Below are 13,272 nucleotides of genomic sequence, written 5' to 3'. Positions count from 1 at the left end.
ATGTGGGACTATATCAAACTAAAAGCCACTGCCCAGCAAAAGAAACAGTCAACAAAATGAAAAGGCAACCTACAGAATGGGAGAAAATATTTGCAAACCATCTACCTGATAAGGGGATAATATCCAAAAATATATAAGGAACTCATAAAACTCAACAGCAATAAAACAAATAATCAGATTTAAAAATGGGGAAATAATCTGAATAGACATTTTTCCAAAGAAGGTATACAAATGGCCAACAGGTACATGAAAAGGTGCTCAATATCACTAATCATCAGGGAAATGCAAACCAAAACCACAATGACATATCATCTCAAACCTATCAGAATGGCTACTATAAAAAAGACAAGTCATAACAAATGCTGGCAAGGATGTGGAGAAAAGGGAACCCTTGTACACTATTGGTGAAATGTAAATTAGTACAACCACTCTGGAAAACAGTGTGGAGGTTCCTCAAAAAATTAAAACTAGAAATACCATATGACCCAGCAATCACGCTGGGTATATATCTGAAGGAAATGAAATTACTATCTCAAAGAGGTATCTGTACCCCCATATTCACTGCAGCATTATTTACAATAGCTAACACATAGAAACAACTTAAATGTCCGTTGACAGATGAATGAATAAAGAAACTGTAGTGTGTGTATGTATGTGTGTGTGTGTGCATATACACACACAGTGGAATATTATTCAGCAATAAAAAGAAGGAAACCCTGCCATTTGTGACAACATGATGGACCTTGAGGGTGTTACACTAAGTGAAGTAAGTCAGACAGAGAAAGACAAATACTGTATGATCTCACTTATATATGGAATCTAAAAAGAGGGTAGATTGACAGTTTCCAGAGGTGCAGGGAGGAAGAATGGGCAAAGGTGGCCAGAGGGTACAAACTTCCAGTTATAAGATGAATAATTTCTGGGGATCTAATGCATAGCATGGTGACTAGAGCTAACAATACTGCATTGTATACTTGAAAGTTGCTAAGAGATTAAATCTTAAAAGTCCTCACCACACACACAAAAAACGTAACTATGTGAGATGATGGCTGTGCTAACTAACCTTATTTTGTGGTAATCATTTCACAATATATGCATATATTAAATCATCACGTTGTACACCTTAAACTTACCCAATGTTATATGTCAATTACACACCAATAAAGTTGGAAAAAATAAATGTTGAATACTGAATAAAAAAAAAAAAAAAGACTGGATCTGGAACTGACACAGTATCCCTTCCACAGCATTCTACTGGTTAGCACCAGCCAGAGGCCAATGTGGCAGGGATTGCACAAGGGCACAAATACCAGATAGTGTGGTTCCTTGAGGGCCACCATCAGAATCGAGCTACCATAGAGAGCCAAAAAATACACCACTTACTTCATGATTATTAAAATCCTAATCTTGGGTTTTGTTTTTTATGTCTATATATTGCAATCCAGTGGGCAAACCTGAGTTAGACTATCACACTCACTCAACCAGCAACTAAATTTTCCAAAGAATAAATATAACCATAATTCACAGCTGCTGAGTTAACAGGTTCTATCCCCATTCTAGGCCAAAGAAAGTTCTAAAATAAGTTCCTGAAAATTCATTCTCACACATCTTTCAGGACTCCATGTGAGCGTCCACATGTGCTTCAAAAATCAATTTTGAAGTTGTATGAGGGGAATTCCCCGGCCGTCCAGTGGTTGGGACTCCGTGCTTTCACTGCAGGGGACCTGGGTTCGATCCCTGGTCGGGGAACTGAGATCCCAAAGCCAAGTGGCGTGGCCAAAAATAAAATAAAATAAAAATTATAAAAAGAAACATAAAGTTGCTTGATGATCAAAGTGGAATTGACAATGAACCATGATGGAATGATAAGAAAGATATTTTGAAATAAACTTCTGGAAGTTCATCCAAATGTTAAACCTATCTGATAAAAGATAAGAAGCAAAAGACCCAGTGTGAATCAACTTGGTTAAAATTAAAACACAATTTCACCATATTATATGATGCAATCATTGAGGGCTGGTCAGAAGAGATAAGGACTGGCAGGTGGGGTTGGGCAGATTTCACAGGTCAAGTCAGGCAAGACGTGAGGTACTGAGAGGTTAGCTAACTAGGCAGGGGTGAACTCATTATGTTCCACCTATGGTGATTTTTTTTCCGTTCTCTAAATGTACTAACTTCTGAGCTGACTCAGAACTCTTTCTGCTATGATCTGAATGTTTGTGTCCCCCCCCAAAATCCATATGTTGAAATCCTACTGCCCAATATGACGGTATTTGGAAGTGAGACCTTTGGGAGATAATTAGGTCATGAGGGTAGAGCCCTCATGAATGGGATTAGTGCCCTTATAAGAAGAGACCCCAGGGAGCCCTAGTACCTTCCATCATGTGAGAATACAAGAAGTCTGTGACCTGGAAGAGGGCCCTTACACAATCATGCTGGCCCTCTAATTTTGGACTTCCAGCATCCAGAATTTTAAGAAATAAATTTTTTTTTCTTTATAAGCCACCCAGTCTGTGGTATTTAGTTATAGCAGCCCAAATGGACAAAGACACTTTCCCCAGTGATTCCCTTTGTCTTTATTGCTATCCCCTTGCCCCATCCAGTGACTCAGCTTAATGCCACTGAATTTGAAAACAAATTTGACAAACTCCTAGCAATCACAGTGACATACCATTTTGCACTCACTAATTTGGCCAAAATTGAAAGTTCTGTGAAATTCAAATGATAGCAAGAATTTGAACCAATGGAAACCCTCACACACTCTGGTGGGACTATAAGTTGATACAACCACTTTGGGGAAGAATATTAGATTATCATGTAAAAGTTGAACATTTGCATTCCCTGTAATGCAGCCACTCTCTTCCAGGTATATTCCCTAAAGAAACTCTTATACACATGCACCAAGAGGCAGGTACATGGACATTTATAGCAGCATTTGATATAATAGTGGAAAGCTAAAAACAAGTGAAGTGTCCAGTAACAGGAGAAGGGATGACAACATTCCGGTATATTCATATAATAGAGTCCTATACATCAGGGAAAAAAAAGAACTGTAAGTACGCACATCAACATGAATGGAAGTCACAAGCAATTTTGAGTGAATAAATCACAGAAGAAATGTAAAATATCTTTCCATTTTTATATACTTAAAAATTAAGCAAAACTGGACTTCCCTGGTGGCACAATGGTTAAGACTCCACGCTCCCAATGCAGGGGGCCCAGGTTCGATCCCTGGTCAGGGAACTAGATCCCACATGCATGCCGTAACTAAGAGTTCGCATGCCACAACTAAGGAGCCTTCCGGCCGCAACTAAGGAGCACGCCTGTCGCAACTAAGACCCAGCACAACCAAATAAATTTTTTTTAAAAAATTAAGCAAAACTAAGCACACATACTTCTGGGATAAAACATTAATGAAAATCAAAGGAATAAAAAAAGTCAGGATCTAAGGGCAGCGAGGCAGGAGTATAGGGACACACTGGGAAACTCAATGGCACTGATGGTGTTCTTAAGTTAATGGGTTCATGAGTACTCATGTTATTATTTTGCTTCATGATTTATATATATATATATGTATACATATATATATGTGTATGTATATATATAACCTAGATTCCTTTGATGTAATTTCCTAATGAAACTTTTTATATTTCCTGTTTATATTCCCGGTTTATTTTCAAAACATCCTGGCTCTCCCACGAACTGGCTTTGGGAACTTGGGCGCGCTACTTAGCCATTCTGAGCCTCAGCAGGCTCACCTGTAAGATGAAGATAATGCAACGATAATGCCTACCAAGCTGGCCACCAGGAGGATGGCTGTAGGAGTTCCTTGCCTGGTACCTGGTAGTGCTAATAAGTGCCAGCTCCTCTGAGGAACACTGCTTTCAGAGGAGCAAATCCTCCAGCCTGAACCGGTTGTGAAGATTTAGTGAAAGGAGTCAGTCTTCCTTGATTTGGAACTCATATTTTCTCCAGGTGTCCTTCCCACTTCTCCCTCACCCCTGGAGGGAAAAATATCTCTGATCATTAACGCTCTTTTCAAATGAAACTTGGGTCTTTAATCTCCAAAGCATTTGTGTTCCTTGCCCACAGGATGGCAGAACAGGCAAAGAACAGTGAAATGGATACTGATCTGTCAAGATCTCCTTGGGAGGATGCTCAAGACATAGAAAGTAATGAATTACCAGTTCATTAATGTCGGTCACTGAATAAAGTGAGACCCGACAGGCAGTTGAGATCAAAACGGCTTCTTGCCTTTATGTGGCAGTAACTAGAGCACATGAACAGGCATATGAGATTTCAAAACCAACAAGACATAATTTCTAGTCCTACAGATGCTTCCTCCTCCGAGTTCTCACCTGAGGTCCCATGCATATTTACGTAGGTGTTTGTGAAGGCATTTGAAGGCACACATGTGGACACGTGTCGTGAGTGTGTGCAGGTGAGAACACAAATGCATTCGCACTGGCGGAGAAGTCTTGCAGGTAAGCACAGGGGCATAAAGAGGGAAAGCTGATAACAGCCTTCTCACCAGAAACGTTCAGGCCTGCAATGACGCGGTGTGCTGCTAAATGCTGGGAGGAGGGGACTTCCCTGGTGGTCCAGTGGGTAAGACTCCTTGCTTCCAATGCAGGGGGCCCGGGCTTGACCCCTGGTCGGGGAACTAGATCCCATATGCATGCCGCAACTAGGAGTCCGCATGCTGCAGCTAAGAGCCCGCATGCAGCAGCGAAGATCCCACGTGCCACAACTAAGACCCGGAACAGCCTAAATAAATAAATAAATATTTTTTAAAATGCTGGAAGGGGGAAATTTGAAATTCCAGTCAATGCTGGCCTCAGCCTCATCACACCTTAGCAGCAGGTCCTGTGCCACAGAGGTGTGGCTGGGGGCTGCTGTCCTGAGACCAAGCATGTTGGGCCTGCCTTTGACCCACTGATCTTAATTAATGGCTCAGGAACCCCCTGTGGTATTATCCTATTGTTTACACACATGCCACACCAATTCATATTAGCTAGAACTCTTGTGGTTGCAAATGACATAAGCCCAATTCCAATCGGCAAAACAAAAGAGGGAATACAGTTGATGCTTGAACAACGTGGGGTTAGGGGCAGCGATTCTCGATTCTCCCTGCAGTTGAAAACTTTACCGTTGACCCTCCATATCCACAGCTCCACATCCTGGGATTTATTGAAAAAAAAATCCACATGTAAGTAGACCCACACAGTTCAAGCCTATGTTGTTCAAGGGTCAAGTGTATATGGATGCATATAATCAAACCACCAAAAAGGCAGGGATGCAGATGGCCTAGGGAACAACTGGAATTGTGACTCTCCTTGGAAAACACTCTCCATCTTTCGTCTTTATGTTTCTCTTTATGTCAGTTTTATTCTTTCCAGTTAGCTTAGTCCTATCAACAGGAGCCATGGTACAGGCAACTTTGAATTCATATCCAGTGGTGGTAAAGGAACTTCTTAGCCCAAATTGTTTGAAAAAACTTGGTGAAGACCTCTGGTTCGCCTGTCCTGAGCCACATGGCCAACTATAAACCAAGCACTATGGCCAGAGATAGAAAACGACTACTGGTCTAGCCTAAGCCACATGCCCACCCTTGTGGCCAATGGGGAGCAATTCTATGATTGCTACCCCTTTTCAGGACCAGGCTGAGGTGGGGAGAAGTGGTTTTCCAAAATAATGGATTTCCCGTTCCAAGCAGATAAAACAACTCATCATGCTCGTGAGAAAAAAGAATGGGTGCAAAGTTCTACGTACAACCATAAGATGGACTCTATTGACATCCATAAGATGGACTCTATTGATTATTTTGTTCACATCTTCTATCTATCTATCTCCTTAATAATTCTGTGTCCATTTGATTTGTCTTGTACTGAGAGTAGTGTATTAAAGTCTCCTTTATTACTATGCCTCTATCTATGTTTCCTTGTATCTCCTCTACTTTTTGTTCCGTAGGTAGATGCTAGATTTGATTGGCAGCCATTCACTTTCCTTTCTTGGGCTCTTCTGCTGCCCTTTCTGGCCCCCATCCTCAAATTTCCTCCAGTCCCTGCTTTCTGCTTTTAATGTCACAGGTATTATCTGCTGGTCTGCTTTGCTCACTCTCTAAAGATGGACACTACATCCAATAGTAATGGTAAGCCAATAGTAATAGCTAACAATTCTTGATCACTTAGGTGCTAGGTACTGTGCTAAGTGCATTATCTAATGTAATCCTCACTGTAACCCGAGTTCAGAAACTTCTATTATTATTCCCCTTTTACAGATGATGAACCTAAAGCACAGAAACATTAATTTGCCCAAGGGTCACCACGCTGGTAAATGGTAGAGCCAGGATTTTAACCCAGTCTGGCTCCAGACTATGCTCTGTAATGTATGTAAACACACAGAAAAGGAGCTCAAAGGACACACACCAGAACTCAGGCCATTACCTGAGGAGAGCAGAATGGGATGGAGGAGGGGAAGTGGTCAATGGGGTCTGTCATGCTTTGCCCTGTAAATGTTTACATTTGACTCTCTTACAAGGAAATCATTCAGGTATTAGTTGTGTGATTTTTTTTTCTATTTTTTTATTGTGGTAAAATATACATAACCTAAAATTTACCATTTTAACCCTTTTTGAGTGTATAAGTCAGTGGCATTAAATGCATTCACGCTGGCACTAAATACACTCACAACTTATCACAGAACCATCCATCTCCAGAACTTTTCTATCATCCCAAACTGAAACTCGGTACCTATTAAACAATAACTTCACATTCTCCCTTCTGCCCAGGCCCTGGTAACCATCATTCTACTTTTTATCTCCATGAATTTGACTATTCTAGGTACCTCATGTAAGTGTAATCATACATTATTTGGCCTTTTGTGACGGGCTTATTTCTTAGCATAACTGTCTTCAAGGTTCATTCATGTTGTAGCATGTCTCAGAATGTAATTCCTTTTTAAGGGTGAATAATATTCCATTGTATGTATATACTACATTTTGTTTATCTGTTCATCTGTTGATGGGCATGTGGGTTGTTTCCACCTTCTAGCTCTTGTGAATAATGCTGCTATGAACATGAGTAAACATGTAGTTGTGCAATTTTTTAAAATCCTGAAAATCAATACCTACAGAATGATCCCATTTATATTTAGTATGTGGGTGTATGCATCATGCACTTGGTATGTATGTAAATGTGTAGAAAAAGGTCTGAGAGATGCCCATAAAACGTTTGTGTCATTACCTCTAGAATGGGAAAAGAACGGGGTCATGAAGGAAAAGACTCTGTAACTTTTTATTCTGTATATTTCTATATTTTTTTATTTTTTATAATAAAAATAGATTAAAATATTCCTTATGCAATTTTAAAATGCAATTAAAAATAAAGATAAAGGCATCTTGGCAGGCTATAGGTAAGGAATATTTAGAGCAATTTTCAAGGGGTCAGAAGAACTGAAGGGATAAAGGAAAGCTGAAGTACCTCTGTGTGATTTGAAATTTTTATAAGGCGCATATATTATTTTTTTAATTAGAAAAAATCTAATGGGAAAAATAAATCGAAGGCCCGCGGTGGAACTGCAGTGGTAATTGAGGCCCAGAGGAGGGCAGTAGAAAGCCATGAGGCGGAAACCCCAGAAAAGTTGTTCCTGCCTCTCACCTGGAAAAGGGCCAAGGATTCAAACTTGCCTGAGTGGGAGCTAGGACAAGCTCAGGTACTACCAATTCCAATGGGACCCGTGCTGGCCAGACTCTTGGAGCAAGATAATCAGATAATAGGGGAGAAATCAGAAAAGTGGCGACGGTTCAGCTCTAGAGAGGTAAGGGGAGAGAAAGCAGGAAGAGGCATTCTTCACAGAGGATCATCAAACAGGAGCCCAGGAGCAGAGACCTGGGGCAGAAGACCTAGAGACATTTCTAGGAGTCTTGGGTACACAGCCCTGTTTAGAAGCACCGGCTGAGTCCTTGGACCCTGCCCTTCTGGGTTTTAAAGTAGACAAGGATAAGGATGGCCCTGCAGGCTGAAGACTCAGAGTTGGGATTAGGGGGAGGCAAGTGTAGGGTCAGGTCCTGTCTTTATTTAAAATATTTGCTACTTTAGGGCTTCCCTGGTGGCGCAGTGGTTAAGAATCCGCCTGCCAATGCAGGTGACACAGGTTCGAGCCCTGGTCCGGGAAGATCCTACATGCTGCAGAGCAACTAAGCCCGTGCGCCACAACTACTGAGCCTGCACTCTAGAGCCCACGAGCCACAACTACTGATCCCATGTGCCACAACTACTGAGCCCACACACCGCATCTACTGAAGCCCGCGAGCTCTAGAGCCCGTGCTCTGCAACAAGAGAAGCCACTGCAATGAGAAGCCCGCGCGCCGCAGTGAAGAGTAGCCCCTGCTCGCCGCAACTAGAGAAAGCCTGCACGCAGCAACGAAGACCCAACACAGCCAAAAATAATAAATAAATTTAAAAATTATATTTGCTATTTTGTACCTCATGGACATTTTGTGCATTCATTTTGATTTTTAAAATATTACATGAAAATATTATTTATCTTGATTACTGAGTGTTTGGGCACCCCTTAAATTCTGTGACAGAGGCAAGTGCCTCTCTGAGCCTCAGCATAGTTCTGGCAAAAAGAAACACAATAGGGCTTCCCTGGTGGCACAGTGGTTGAGAATCTGCCTGCCAATGCAGGGGACACGGGTTCGAGCCCTGGTCTGGGAAGATCCCACATGCCGCGGAGCAGCTAAGCCCGTGTGCCACAATTACTGAGCCTGCGCGTCTGGAGCCTGTGCTCCGCAACAAGAGAGGCCACGATGGTGAGAGGCCCGCGCACCGCGATGAAGAGTGGCCCCCGCTTGCCGCAACTAGAGAAAGCCCTCGCACAGAAACGAAGACCCAACACAAGCCATAAATAAATAAACAAATAAATAAAAATTTTAAAAAAAAGAAACACAATAACAACAAATCTGAAGCAACAAATGGGATTTTAAAGTACATCTATTATGCACAATTTTGATCAAAATTGTACCCCAGAATTTCTGAGTAAAATGAATTTCTAACATGCTAGGCATGTGAGCTTACAAATAAAAGAAAATCATATAAATCTATGTTAAAGCAAAAAAAAAAGTACAGTATAGCTTTTGTATCCATTGTGAATATGAAGTTAATGATAAATTAATTTGGAAGCTATTTCTGAAATTATCAGCTCTAACATATTGTTTATCATTTATCCATCACTAGGGAAAAAACTGATTTTAAAAAGGGTTGACAGGGGACTTCCCTGGGGGTGCAGTGGTTAAGAATCTGCCTGTCGGTGCAGGAAACACGGGTTCGAGCCCTGGTCCAGAAAGATCCCACATGCCGCAGAGTAACTAAACCCTTGCCACAACTACTGAGCCTGTGCTCTAGAGCCCATGAGCCACAACTATTGAGCCCGCGTGCCACAACTGCTGAAGCCCATGTGCCTAGAGCCCATGTTCTGCAACAAGAGAAGCCACCGCAATGAGAAGCCCTCGCACTGCAACAAAGAGCAGCCCCCGCTCGCCGTAACTAGAGAAAGCCCGTGCGTAGCGACAAAGACCCAACATAGCCAAAAATTAATTAACTAATTATTTTTAAAAAAGGATTGACCGATATTCTTTTACTTTATAAGCACCAAATTAAGATTATTTGATTCAAAAAGCAATAAAGTAACTTTTTTTTTTAGTTTTTTTCCCTAGCTTTATTGAGATACAATTGACATATAACATTGTGTAAAAATGGCATTTTCTGATCTTTATACAGTTAAAAGGTATTTGAAGAGCAGGATTATTTAGAGCTTCAGGGTAAAAGTGAATTTTATTTTCCAAAGAATATTTAGTTTTGTTCTATTCCAATGGCCCCAAAAGGATGATTTCGAAGGCTGCTACCCTTACGGGCTTACCCTTTCATCTTTTTTCTATTCATTTTAAAGATGAGGAAACAGACTTAAAGAAAGGTCCTTAGCACACAACCCTTTTATAAGGGTTACCCCGCTTACCCACTCCAGCTTTGTCTCCAGCTAGCCCTTCCCCATAGTCTTCATTTTGGCCACATGGAAATGAAGTTCCTTCAACCACGCTTCACACGTATTGAAGCCTGTGCAACGCAATGTTCTTTTCCTTCCTATTTGGGTTCAAGGAATTCCTACCCACATTTAAAAACAAATGAATTAAAAACCCCACCTCAGCTCAAGGGTCATCTCCAGGAGTCCCCACTTTGAATAGATACTCCTTTTGTGTGCTCTTGTGGCACTGTACCCTGCGACATCACAGCCTGCGAGACATTACACAACTTAGTGATTGGTTATTTACGTGTCTCTCTCTCCCATTAGATTTCAAACTCCTTGAAGGCAGGGACTGTGTCTATTTGAATGCTCATGCTTAACGCAAAGCACATAGGGGAAAGGGAAAGTCACACAGACACCCAACACATTTTCGTTGAAGGAATTAATCATCCTTGCTACCTCTCTCCCCTTCACGCCCCATGGCCTACCCTTCATCAAGTCCTACCCACCATCAAAATATTCCTCAAATTCGTCGATTTTTCTCCATCTTTATCACTACTACTCTGCTTCAAGCCACCATCCTCTATCACCTGGACCTATGTAACAGCCTTCTAATTGTCTTACCTACTTTCTTCCACTCATGCCCCACCAATCTATTCCCCATACAACAGCCAGAGTGGTTTTTCTAAAATGCAGATCTTATCAGGTTATTCTCTAGCCAGAAAGTCTTCAGTGGTACCCCATTATTCGTAGAATAAAGTCCAACTTTATGCACTTAGTTTGACCTACAAGGCCCAAACTTCTTTAGTCTCAGCTCTTACCTTCTTTGGTATCTCTAACTTGCTGCTCTCCCTTTCACCACAGGGCATTTGCACATGTGTCTCCTCCACCTAGGACATTCTTCTCTTTCTTCTTCTCATAATTTACTGTTATTCATCTTTCAGAACTCAGCCCCAGTATTGGTTCCTCAGGAAAACTTCCTCTGACCCTCCTGATGAAATCAAACCTGTTATTCGCGGCTCTCCTAGCACCTTTATAATATCTATCACTGCTTATTTTCGTTTAATGTCTTTCCCCCACCCCATTAGTCTCTCCCACTGAAACCCCAATGGCACATAAGAAGCCCTCAATAAATATTTCAGAATGACTTACTGGTGATGCAACACAAAACTGAAAGAGCCAGTCCATTTGGGGAAATGCACTGTGTTTTCGCCATTGCCACAGAACCCTGTAACCATGCAGGCCTCTCCAGGGAAATTTCCTGCAGATAGGCTGCCCTTGTTCATATGTGATGCTGAAACTAGGGCAGGCAGAGGACAGGCTGAACAAAGGGAGACCGGAGCATCTACTAAGCAAAGGTTTCGTTGTTCCCTTGCTTTAAGGGCCTAGGCTTCAGAGCTCTGAGATGAGTCAGCTGCTTGAACAGTATGTACTGGTCCATTAATTATAGAGCCACTTAATATGATTGTTAGGGAAAATTCTTCAAAAAATTGAATGCTGTTATGTAGCATCCCTGATTAACATTTACTTCCCAAGTAGTATTCATCATGATGATTAATTTTTTAACTTAATAAACACATCAACTGCCATAGAAACAGCTTTATCATTAAAGGGAAACATTTTTCTCTTAAGCCAGAAAAAGGGCAAAATGCCCAATCACGTCACATCAGATAGTTTCTTCAGTCCTTCCATTCTGCACAGCATCTATTCCAAAACCTTCCCTACTGTCCTCAAACCTCTAACCCCCGACAAAGGATGACTCCCCCTCTTCATTCACTAGGAAAACAGAAGCATTCAGATAGAAATTCTTCAAATCCCTTCCCCTAAGCCTTTTATTCCCATCCCCATGCCCATCCTGCATGGCTCTGTATCCCATTCTGACTTTTTGATCTGCACTTGTACCCACTGGGAGGGTAACTATGGCATTCTTTATTGCTCCCAAAGAGCCTGGCTCTATCATTTATCCTCACCCTTTTCTGTGGTTTCAATATCTTCCCCCATACTAGTTCTTTCCCATCAGCTTTTAATTGAGAAGTTCTTTTCCTTCTCACAAAATGTCCTCCCCAGGTCCACCATGCCCCTCTAGAAAGCACCCTATTTTTCCCCTTTGCAGTCATACTTGAAAGAATTGTCTACACTAGCTGACTCCACTTCCTCAGCTTCAGTTACTCTTCAACCCATTGAAATCTGGCCTCCGTCTCTACCTTTCCACTGAAACAGTGCTCTTGCCTAAATCACTAGTGAATTTTCTGTTATTAAATCCATTTTAACTTCTTTTCAGTCCTTATCTGTCTCAGATATTTAGCAGTATTTGTCATTGTCACTACTCCCAGTGCCTTGAAAAACTCTCTTACCATGGTTTCTAGGACCTCACACTTTCCTGGTTTTCCTCCCTACCTCTCTGGCACTTCTGGACTTTCTTTGCTAGATCAGGCTCCTTTACTAAATTTCTAAATGTTGGGATTCCTCTGGGTTTGGTCCTGGGCACTTTGCCCTCTCTACCTTCTCTCCTTGGGTTGATCACATCCATTTCTATGGGTTTCAGTTAGCTTCTAGATTGGGTTTCTGACTTAGATACAGGAATTGAATTCAGGCAATTTGTAAACTTGAATGGATAAAAAACATTTTTATTTCCACCAATCTCTAATGAAAATTTAGTATTTCTCCCAATTATGAATGTAAGCAACAAACCACAGTAGTATATAACCTGTGTCTGTGACTTTGTCAGTATTAGAAATCATATCTATTTTCATATATTACAGTTGTTGCAGATACCGCAGAATATTGTTTATGCTTATCATTTCAGTGTATAGTAGTTATTAGATCCACTGCCAGATCTCTTTATTTAATGAATCAATAATTACATATATTACTACATCACAAGTTTTGTATCTGATAACTCTATTTCAGTACAATCCATTTCCTTTGTAACCCTATACATTTCATTTTGTACGTTTAAAAATATTATTCTGAGATGGGCTCCACAGGCTTCCCCAGACTGCCAATGGCACAAAAAGCATAAAGAAGCCCTGTTCTAGATGCTGATGACTTCCAGCCTAAATCATCTTCTGAACTCTAACTGGTTTCTGGATATGTGTACTTGAATATCTCATGAGAACCTTAAGTTCAACATGACCCAGATTGAACTCATCAACTTCTACTACTCCCATTCTCCTCAAAGCGGCAGCTTCTCCTGTGTCCTCTGTCTCAATGAACAGTACCAATAGCTACTCAGTTGTCCAAGCCAGA

Source organism: Balaenoptera ricei, chromosome X, assembly GCF_028023285.1.
Source record: "Balaenoptera ricei isolate mBalRic1 chromosome X, mBalRic1.hap2, whole genome shotgun sequence".
Lineage (NCBI taxonomy): Eukaryota > Metazoa > Chordata > Mammalia > Artiodactyla > Balaenopteridae > Balaenoptera > Balaenoptera ricei.
This window is presented reverse-complemented; position numbering follows the sequence as displayed.